At 56.7% G+C, this 10,288-nt stretch overlaps 1 protein-coding gene and 1 long non-coding RNA gene across 9 annotated transcripts in view; one reads left to right on the forward strand and one right to left on the reverse strand.

Annotated features, from left to right (window-relative positions):
• The window catches only part of KMT5B (lysine methyltransferase 5B), a 53,369-nt gene extending 50,114 nt beyond the window's left edge, over positions 1–3,255 (reverse strand). For 2 of the 5 annotated variants that reach the window (XM_023654597.2, XM_023654594.2), the window contains exon 1: positions 2,562–2,913. The gene's annotated coding sequence lies outside the window, so the exon portion shown is untranslated. Of the gene's footprint in view, positions 1–2,278; positions 2,457–2,561; positions 2,968–3,134 lie in introns of those variants that run through there. The other 3 variants (XM_070230226.1, XM_023654596.2, XM_023654595.2) reach the window with 3 other exon arrangements.
• On the forward strand, positions 1,015–9,248 carry LOC102148870 (uncharacterized). 4 transcript variants are annotated; one of them, XR_011424143.1, is made up of 5 exons: positions 2,586–2,721; positions 6,623–6,722; positions 7,608–7,761; positions 8,428–8,599; positions 9,035–9,248. It is a non-coding gene; the product is annotated as an uncharacterized lncRNA (long non-coding RNA). The 4 variants fall into 4 exon arrangements; XR_001378117.3 differs by lacking the exons at positions 2,586–2,721; positions 9,035–9,248 and adding an exon at positions 1,015–1,718 and having other exon boundaries at positions 8,428–8,816; XR_002811995.2 differs by lacking the exon at positions 9,035–9,248 and having other exon boundaries at positions 8,428–8,816.
• Positions 9,249–10,288: the final 1,040 nt, after the last annotated feature.

Genomic DNA, 10,288 nt, shown 5'->3' on the forward strand with positions numbered 1-10,288 from the left:
GGAACTTGGTGACTGGAGAGAAAGTAAAGCTCATATATGGTGGGTGGGAATACAAACTACTGGCATCAACCTGATGTATCGGAAGGGATTTGCTCTCATGAGCCATGGGAAGGGCACTCCTGTGGGCAGGGAGCTGTTCGGATGCTATGCACACAAATGTCTTTGCAACACAACCAGATCACATACTCATGTCCTATAAACCCACAAATTGATACTCAAAGAAAAATCAGATTCAATCCCAGATTTATATGACCCAAGGGAAAATTTACAAACCAACATCCCCCACCTACAAAACTTTATGCTCAAAGACAAGCAAACAACCTGCTACCACTTCCTTCACACGCATATCCTGCTATACCCCCCACCACACCTCCCCCCAGTACTGCCCGTTGGTATTTGGTTCAAGTAGAGAGAGTTCAAAACATAAGCAGTTCAGTGTGCACAAGAAGACAGATGAAAATACAGGCAAGAGAGCACCTGGGAATTACTGTGAAAGTTTGGTTTCAAAGTTTATGGATAAAACAATTGAGCCCCATGCTACTCTCCTCTTGAAGGCTAAGTATCCATAATATTCCTTTCCCCCCCAAACTAAGCTGTTTTGTTAATGACAACGTTTTTTAATAACATTAGAACGGACATATTTTGAAAAACTAAATACAAACTACTAATCTTGCTAACTTGGAGATTAATAAATTAACACTTTCATCAAGCGCCTATCGATAACCTACGGTGCACCTGCCCCTGGGCAGAGGCAATAACTAACTACTCCACAAGCTCACAAAAAGCTGAGAGGATGGGCAAGTAACCAACCAAATATAATACAATATAACAGCGGCTCAGGGACCCCAGAGGAAGCGTGCCTTCTCTGGATCGGGCGAGTCCCTGCACCTGCGTGTATGAGCGCCTCCGCCAGGAGGGAACACGGCCCTGGGCCTTTCTGAAGGATGGGCGTGAATGGGGACAGGGGGTGGAGGCATCTGGGCAGGATGTGACCAACACCAGCCATGGGAAACTAGTGGGGCTGGAGCTTGGGAAAAGGAGAGCCGAATGTGGAATGTTTAGCGAGTAAGAACTGGAAAACGCGCCTGAGCTTTAATCCCACACACGCTGGGGTGAAAGCGTTTGTGGACTTTCATCTCGGAAGACAGGGAGCCTCGACAGCGAGCGCCACGCCTGCGGTGCAACTTGCGTTTGAAACGTTCGGCTACAAAGTAAACTTGTATCTATAGCAAGTAACTCTCCAAGCGCGCTTTTCAATAGGTACAAATTATCTGTGACGATTTCAGGCAAAACCGATTTCCCCCTCCCTTTTCCAAATGGGCTTTTACACTAGTCATCAAACTTTACAGCTGTGCTCTCGATAGGAAAGACTACAGGAAAAAAGTTTCAGCCGCTTCGGATGATGCTACGCAGCAGCCCTCAGACCTATCAGGCCTTCAACTACACTTTACACGAAAACACCTGACACCTAAGAAGGTCCTGATGAAGAGAATGACAAGCACGACCCATCAATCCATCTGCCCACTACTCGAGACAAGATCATTTGGCAAGTTCTTGAAAACCAACATCAAAGAACACAGGTTCGCCTCCTCGGTCTTCCTAAAGTTTCCCCATCCCACGGAGGGGCAGCAAGAGCCGCAGAACCGGGTCAAAGGCACCCCAATCGAGAGGGAGCGCACTTCTCCGGGTCCACCGCGCTTCTGTACCCTTCCAGCAAGGTGGGTCCAGCTGTCATCTTGAAAACGGGCTCGTCCCCCTCTCACAGGTGGGAGGGACTCGGACACACAGCATCTCGGGCCATGGGGGAAGGACAACCGAGCCACTCTGGCAGGACCAGCCCGTTTCCTCGGGACCCGGGGCAGGGAGGCCAGAAGCCGCAGCGCCGTCCAGGGAGGGACCGAGTGGGGAGAGGGCCGGCCCGGGAGGAGACGCGAGAGGAGGCTCGAGCCCAAACAAAAACAACCCAAAGTGGAGCGCGGCAGAGGGAGCAGATTGGGCGAGCCCGTTCCCGGCTGCCCATTGGAGAAGAGGGAAAACAGAGTCCCCCAATCGCGAGCGCCGGGGCTGCTCCCCTCGTGCGGCCGCGGGCCGGCCCGGCGCTGCCCGGCGGCCGCTCTCGCTCCCTTCTGGCGGCGGCGCCCCCTGCAGGCCCGCACCCCGCCGCCGCCGCCCCTCCCCGGCCGCGCCCCCCGCCCGCCGCGGCCCCCGCCGGCCCGCGCCCCCGCCGCCGCCGCCGCCGCCCGGCGCCCCGCCGCCCGGCCGCCCGCGCCCCGCTCACCGCCGGCCCGCCCGCTCCTCCTCGGGGCGCGTCGAGGCCCCGCCGGCCCGCCGCTGCGCTGGGGGGCCCGCGCCGCCCGGCGACACTTCCCCGTCCCCCACGAAAATTAATCACCAAAAAATAATTCCACAGAAAAATGGAGAGTAAAATCCAAGATGGCGGCACCCGCCGCAGCACCGCCCGCTCCCTCCGCTGTCGGGAAATGAGTCCCAGCGCGGCCCGAGCCCCCCGCCCCCACCGCGCCGCGCCCCCGCCGCCCCGCGCCCCGCGACCGGGGCCTCACCTCGCCTCCCGCGCGGCCGCGGGGGCCCAGAGGCAGCCGCCGGCCGGGAGGCTCCGCGTCCGGGGTCCTGGCGCCGCGCTGCCGCCTCCGGTGCCCGGACGCCCTCACCTCATCGCCCCGGAGCCTCGCCGCCCGCGCCGCAGACGCGTCGCCGCCCCCGGTGAGCCGCTCGGACGCCGCCCGGGAACGGTGGAAGGACACGAAAAGGAGTGCCCTCGGCCGGGCGGAGGGACACCACGCCGGCTCGCGCCGCCCCGGCCGCCTCTGTTGCTTTTACGGGACTCGGCGGGGGGAGGCGGAGAAACACGAGAAAGAAATGAGTCCCCCGCCGGGTGCTCGCGACGGCGGAGGGACAAAAGGCGAGGTCTGAGGGGGCCGAGCCGAGCCGTTGCCTCTCTGGGATCGCGGCGGAGGGATCCGCGCCGAGCAGTCAAGGGATCCCTCCGCCCCTCGCTGCCCTTTAAATCGCGGCTGGAGGCGGCGTCGCCGTGCGCCCCTCGGGCGCCTCCCCGGCCCGATGTGTCTTCGCCCGTTTGGTCCCCCGCCCTGGGCCCTTGGCGCCGCTGTACCCACCGGGGACAGCTCCCGAGCCGGGACGCGGGACATCCCTGGGGGCTGGGCAGGCTCCTCGCCCACTGCGTCTCCCGGTTGCGGCGAGGGGAGGTGGCCCCAAGGAGGCGAGCTTCTTTGTTGTGGGAATGGGTGTCATCGGAGGCAGATACACCCTTCAAGACCATGTGGGCAGCCCGGGCATTCCATCGCGCCATGGGGGAGGGAGGAGGAGGGGAGCGTGCATTCATCGAGCCACTGGCTTCCCAGGGTCCACCGGCCATTTCCTGAGCACCTACTGTGTGCCGGGCTTTCCGCGACACAGCGGGATCGCCATTCTCGCCCTACTTGGGCAGTGCCAGCACCAAGGATGCAGCCCCCTCGGGGAGCTGGGGCAGGTCGGGAAGGCGCCGAGGGGCTCACCCGCACCAGGTGCTGCGCTGCAGGGATGGGGCGAAGCCCCGCCCTTTGTTGGCTCAGGCCGTCTGCTGATAATGACTACAAAATAACAACCGTGAGAGTAACATGCATGCGACCTTTCCGGGATCCCAGGCACGTTCCCAGACTTTGATGCCCCGTCTCATTCACTCCTTCCAACAACCCGCAGGAGGTGCGGACCGTTGGGGTTGCCAGTTTACACGTAAGGAAACTGAGGCACAGAGAGGTTAGGTGACCTCTAAGACAGCTAGTCAGGGCCTGAACCAGAGCCCTTGCCTAGTACTCTGGTGAAACACGCAGACATCGAGGAGAAGCCAAGGCTGCCACGGGCTGCCAGATGCAGCGGGGTGGTGCCTAAAGGTGTCCGCGGGGAAGCCGGGGACCTGACGCGGATTGGAGCAGGATAGGAAGAGGGAGTGGTCGGGAAATTGCCCTGGGTGGGGGAAAAGGCTTCGGCTTCCGGAACTGAGGGAGCAGGTAGACCGATTCCAGGAAGAACCCCACTCCGCCTTGGTTTCCCAGCGTCCCCAGGGCCTGGCACAGAGTAGGCACGCCATAAAGGATGGCACAGTGGAAAGTGTGGGTGGACACAAGGACAGTGGTCCGGCTAACACCAACACAGGTGCTTACCTCATTTTCCCTCCTCCTTGACCTTGGGTAGTAGACACGATGCTTATTATTCCTTCCACACATGGGAAACTGAGGCACAGTGAGTTGCTGAGGGCATGTGGCTAACAGGCAGAGAGGTCTAGATCTTCAAAACCAGAGCTCCTCTCCCGGCCCTCACCTCCCCTCCCCACCTCCCCCCTCCCAATACCGACCTGGGGGATGGGGGGCAGAGCCTCCCCACCTCTCAGGTAAAGCAGATCCAGGCACATTGCTCTGTGCTTCCTGCTCTTCCACTCTAAAAGCCACGGGACCCTCTGTGGCATCATAGTCGCCCTACCACGGTCCTCTTTGCAAACGCATCTAACAAATGATTGCTTTGGTCTCATTAGCTTCTGATTTATTGCTAGACTTTCCAAGATTTTCATAGTGCATGGCTCCAAATACTCAAATTGCGCCCCACTGAGGCTGCCTTTGCCACACACCCCCCACACTGGATGCCCCTCAGAGGTGTGCATGGGAGGGAAACACCGTCTGCCTCCAGTGGGCAGCCACAGCCCTGTGTGGACCCTCCAGGGTCTTCATGCCCAGGCCCCACATCCAGCCATGCCTGGGGCAGCCCTTTACAGCCCTGAACACCAGTGTCCTCCCTGCTTCAGACGTTCCAGAGTCTACCCCAACACGGACCCCTAGGGTTGACACGCAAACCCCCAGGCCCCACGGGCTGCCAGATGCAGCGGGGTGGTGCCTAAAGGTGTCCGCGAGACTCCCAAGATGCTGGCACCTCCGTTTATTCACTGCCCAGTGCCAGACCAAGTGTTCTGGGCAGTGACTTACAAGGGAACAGTCCTGACCTGCAGCCTGGCAGGAGAGAGAGATGCGCAAACCCAGGCACAGCTTCCTCTCAGGCTCCCGGGTTCTGGGTTTGTCCCTCCCCCAGCCTCCCTGCATTGCTTCCAGCCTCAGCTGAGGAGCCTAGGGCAGGCCGGAGCTCCTGGCACAGCTGAGTTGGGGCTCAGGACCTTGATGGAGCCATGCTGAAGAGATACCAGCTGAGCTGGGCAGAGGGCACAGCCCCGAGCGGCCCTCCTGTGAGAGACTGGAAATTCGACTTCCCCACAGTGAGCGTGGCCAGCTGGAGGCCTCCTCCTGCCAGCTGGCAGAGGCGGGGGGATGGGGGACAGGAAGTAGTGTGGCCAGGCACCTGCCCAGCCCCCACGTGACAGGCGCATTGGCATTTACACTGTGAAGGCTCTAGGTGCCCCAGAGTGGAACTGCTAAGCCACAGAGGCAGTGGACCACCCACCCCACCCCGCCCAAGCCTGGACAGAGGGAAAGATATTAACAACCCTAAAGAAGGACTAAGTCCGCGGAAGGGGCCTGGCCAGCTCCGGAAGCACCAGGAGTGCCAGCCCAGAGCTGACCTGGGAGCGGTGCCCTTGGTAGGGCACCGGCTGAGACCACAGAGCCTATTCCAGTCCCGTAGCAGGGTCCAGGGGACACCCCAGAGACCCAGCCTGGTCCATCAATGCTGCATCACTCTCCAAGTCCCCTTCTTCAAATGCCAGGTTCACCCAGTGACCGGCTGGCAGGGATTTGCTTGCTGGGATCCTTTGCCCACAGGGAGGGCCCACAGGTCGTGCTGACCCCAGAATTCCAGGCTGGGTGGCGTGTGGCTTCCCGTTGTAAAGTGATATGTGTCAGCTTTTGGACTCTGCACGCGTGTCTCACCCGGTCCCCCACCCCTGCCCGGAAGACCGGGCTGTTCTGATGAGAGCAGGTGGTCCAGACTTGTGGGGAAAGGAGGGGGCATGCCCAGGACCATTCCGGTGACCCATCTGGGTGGCTGCCAGCTCCCTGGCTACCTGCCTGACTACCACTGGGCCCCCTGTACCATCCTTGCCTCCCACCTGTGCCTCCACTGCCCACCCCTCCTTTGATAGATGAGGAAACCGAGCCTGTGAAAGGTCGCATGATCTCTCGAAGGCCCCGTAGTCAAGAGCGGCAGGACTCTGGCAGCTGTGAACAGGGGCCTGGCACAAAGTCTGGCTTGGATTTGAATCCTAGCTCTGCAACTTAGCAGCCATGTGACTTGGGGCAAATGGTGTAGCCTGTCTACACACCATCCTCTCACCTGTGCAAAGGACCTGCCTAAGTCCTCTCACTCAGAACTTTAAAATCATTTATGGACTTAAGATGCCCCAATTCTCGTCTCCAGCCTGGACTTCTCTGAACTTCTGACACCAGACACTTAGGTGTTGAATAGAAATCTCAAATAGAGTGTGGCCATGATGGAGCACATGCACATGCAAGCAAACGTCCACCTCTCGGAGAGAGATTCTTTCCATTGCTCAGGTCAATACCGAGCTTTCATTCTCCATCAATGGCCTTGGTGGTTTTTGTTTTTTTTCTCCTTAGCACATATAACCATCTAGCGTATGTATCTTTTTTTTTTTTTTTTTACACAGGAACTAACATTTATTAGGCACCAACTATATGCCAGCCCCTGAACAGGGCAATGGGAGCTTGGAGATGAATCTGACAAAGTTCTGCCCTTCCAGATTCAGGGTAAGCAACTCCACAGTGTGGCCAGTGCTGGACACAAGGAAGCCCCTGGCTGTGGGAGCCAGAGAAGGCTTCTGGCCCCAGGTGGAGGGGCAAGGAAGGCTGCCCAGGGACCAAAGCGATGGGTGAAGAAATGACAAGTGGCAAATATTCCAGGCCAAGGAAACTGCCAGTGCAAAGGTTCTGGGGCAGGAGAGGGCATAGGTCTTATTCTGATAAAGAAGGAGGGTCAAGGCCCAGAGGGAAGCTCAGGCCAGGTCACAGAGGCCCTGGGGGCACCAGGGAGCCATGGATGAGCTTCACTTAGGGGAGCGACATAGCATCTGTATCTTTTACCTACTCATCATCCACTGGCCATCTCTGCCTTCCAGGCTATAAGCTCCTTGATGGCAGGGGGCTGGGCCTGCCTTGTTCACTGCTGTATCTCCAGCATCCAGAGGCTCGATACATGAAGGACGATGTTAGCCTTCCAAGATTGTTACGGGAGTAAAAGGAAGTGAAGGCGGTTTCTAACCCCTCTCCCGTCTCTGGGGCCTCAAGCTGGTCAGCTGAGGAGGCTTCTCCACCCCCAACCCTGACAAAACGCACACGCCTTTCCCTGCCTTTCAAGCTCAGAGGTGTCCTGGGATTTCTGTCCGCCTGGGACAACCAGATGGCCCCAGGCACAGCCCTGTGACCCTGAGGGCTGGTACTCTTTCGGATTCCCACCACACACCCTCTTTTGTCTTCTCCATCACCAGCAAAAAGAAGCCCAGCCGTAGTCACCCCCGTCCTTTCACACACACCTAGAAGTAAAGACAGAAAGGGCCAACGGCAGCTGAAAAGCTCGTCCCCTCAAGGGCAGGGAATGCTTAATCCTACTATTTTTTAATAATTTCAAACTTACAGGAAGGTTCCAAGTCTAGCACGAAGAATTCTTTTTCCTGAAGTCGCTGCCCGGATGCTCCACAACTTCTGAGCACGTTGGGATGTGTTTGCTTCCGACTGAGCTGTCCCCGCGCCAAACTGGACCAGGAGGACCGAAATCAAGAAATAGAGATGGGTAGGTCACTGCCATTTAATCTTCAGACTGTACTCACATTTTCCCAGTGACCCCAGTAATGTCCCTTATTGCAAGGGAACTCGTCCCAAATCCCACGGTACCTTAGCTGTCGGGTCTCTTCAGCTTCCTTCACTCTGGAACGGTCCTCACGCTTCCCTCGACTTCTATGACCTTGGCATTCTTGAAGGTTACAGACCAGGGATTTTGTAGTATGTCCTTCAATTTAGGTTTTTCTGAGGATTCCTCGTGATTATATTAAGGTCGGGTATCTTTGGCGGGAATGTCACAGTAACGAGGCTGTGTTCTTCTCATCACGTCCTATCGGGTGGGGAAGGACTTCCATTTGACCTGTCACTGATGATGTTCTCTTGCGTCACTTGGTTAAGGGCTGTCTGCCAAGCTTCTCCACCGGAAAATCTCTTGTTTTCCCTTTGTAATAAGGAAGTGTTCAGTGGAGAGGCATTTGAGAGGATGTAAACATCCCATTCCTCATCAAACCTTCAATGTATTAATATATTTGTGTCACTCTGGACTTCTGGGTTCCTGTTTTGTTCAATAGGTTATAATTTGTTCCTTTCTCTCCCTCTCTTTCTCTCTCCTTCTTTTTCATCCCTCTCTCTCTTTCTCTTTATTTCTCATTCTCTCTCTTTCTTTCTCCCTTCAAAGATAGTTGTGGCAGCTTTATTTGTACTGAATGGATAGACAAACTGTGTTCTATCCGTGCGATGAAATCCTACTCAGGAATAGTAATGAAGGTGCTGCGACATAATGAACCTCAGAAACTCTGTGTCGGAGTAAAAGAAGCCGGAGGTAGAGAGTACAAGTTGTTTGATTCCAAGTAGGTGATGTCCTAGAACAGCGAAAACCTCATCTATGGGGGTGGAAATCTCCGGACGGGTGGGACTGACGAAGTAGGGGCATGAGCAGCTTTCTGCGTGATGGAAAAGTCCTCTATCCGGGGGTGGCTCCCCGGGTGCACACGTTATGGAAACTTTCCGACTGTAGCTCTAAGTTCTGTACAAGTTACTGCATGTAAATTATACACCCAAAAAAGACGGGGGAAATCTGGACAAGACGTGAATTGAACTGGGCTAGCGCTCAACGAAAACTTCAATTCTTTCACGACTTATCTCACGGCCAAGTAAATTTCGCAAAATAGTTTTCCCTTGGGTGTTTCCCAGACATTACTTGTGGGAATGACCCAGGTTTGAAGTGTAGGCTCCAGGGTCAAGGTGAACAAGAGGGAGCGGAAGATTCTTGCTTCTCCGTCCAGATACTGTCAGTGCTGGCTGTTGCTGAGTGATGATGTTCAAAGGAAGGAGGAAAAACTGCTCCTGCTTCTAATAGACTTGATGGAAACTTCCAGAACCAGGTGCGCTTCTCCTCTACAGGCCGTTGGGCCGCCTCCCAGCTGCTGTCTGGCCTACTCTGGACTGGAAGCCTCAAGCCAATTTTAAATTGACCTTGGTCCTGTCTGGCCAGGATCTATGCTGTGTGCAAAGTCATCTTTTTGCTCTATCTCATCACCCTGAATTCCCTGGTCATACCTCACAGATACACGCTGGGGTATTGGCTTGTCCCCGGGTAAAGTCCTAGGGGTGGCAAGTCAAAAGTAGAGATGAGGGGCTGGCCCGGTGGCACAGGGGTTAAGTGCGCACGTTCCGCTTCAGTGGCCCGGGGTTCGCCGGTTCAGATCCCGGGTGCGGGCATGGCACCACTTGGCAAGCCATGCTGTGGTAGGCGTCCCACATAGAAAGTAGAGGAAGATGGGCACGGATGTTAGCTCAGGGCCAGTCTTCCTCAGCAAAAAGAGGAGTATTGGCAGCAGATGTTTGCTCAGGGCTAATCTTCCTCAAAAAAAAAAAAAAAAAAAGTAGAGATTATTTTCCTCTAGAGCATTCTGGGTGGCCAGGCAGAGAAGGTGACTGACTGGGGCCTTGGCCCTGGCATTTGGAGCAGAGACCCTGGCTTCAAAGTTGGGGGTCCCTAGAGGTTCAAGAAGGCCTTCGGGTCCGGGAGGAAGCTAGCTCACCGAGGGGGAGAGAAGGGGCTCCGACCATCTCTGTGTGACTGTTCTTGTTCTTTAATCAGAGAGTAGAAACAAGGGGACAAGCCCCCAGGGAGCCAGCCGAAAGGCTAAGCAACAAAGAATCAGAATCTTCCTTTCCTTTGTCCTCACAATCTACAGGCACAAATTCCACTCCCCCGCCCCCAGGCCTCGCCCACGGCGGTGCCCAGGCCTCAGCGGGGACCCTCAGGAGACTGGACCCTCTGGCAACTGCGGCCCAGATTAGGGCTCACTTTAGGGCAGCCAGTTGCCAGGGGAACCGGCAAGAACTTGCTGGAGCGATGGAGGTCTCTGAGGAGAAGGCCCGGGGGACGTGCCGATGCGTCCAGAGGTTGGAGGGGGCAACCGATTCCCCAGAGTGTCGGAGCAGGACATGCAGTGGCTCTGCAGGCCAGGCCCAGGTCCCTCCTGTGCAGCTAGTGCCTCTGGCAGCCACAGCCCCCCGCTGGTCCAAGCCCC

Source organism: Equus caballus, chromosome 12 (assembly GCF_041296265.1).
Source record: "Equus caballus isolate H_3958 breed thoroughbred chromosome 12, TB-T2T, whole genome shotgun sequence".
In the NCBI taxonomy this organism is placed as follows: domain Eukaryota; kingdom Metazoa; phylum Chordata; class Mammalia; order Perissodactyla; family Equidae; genus Equus; species Equus caballus.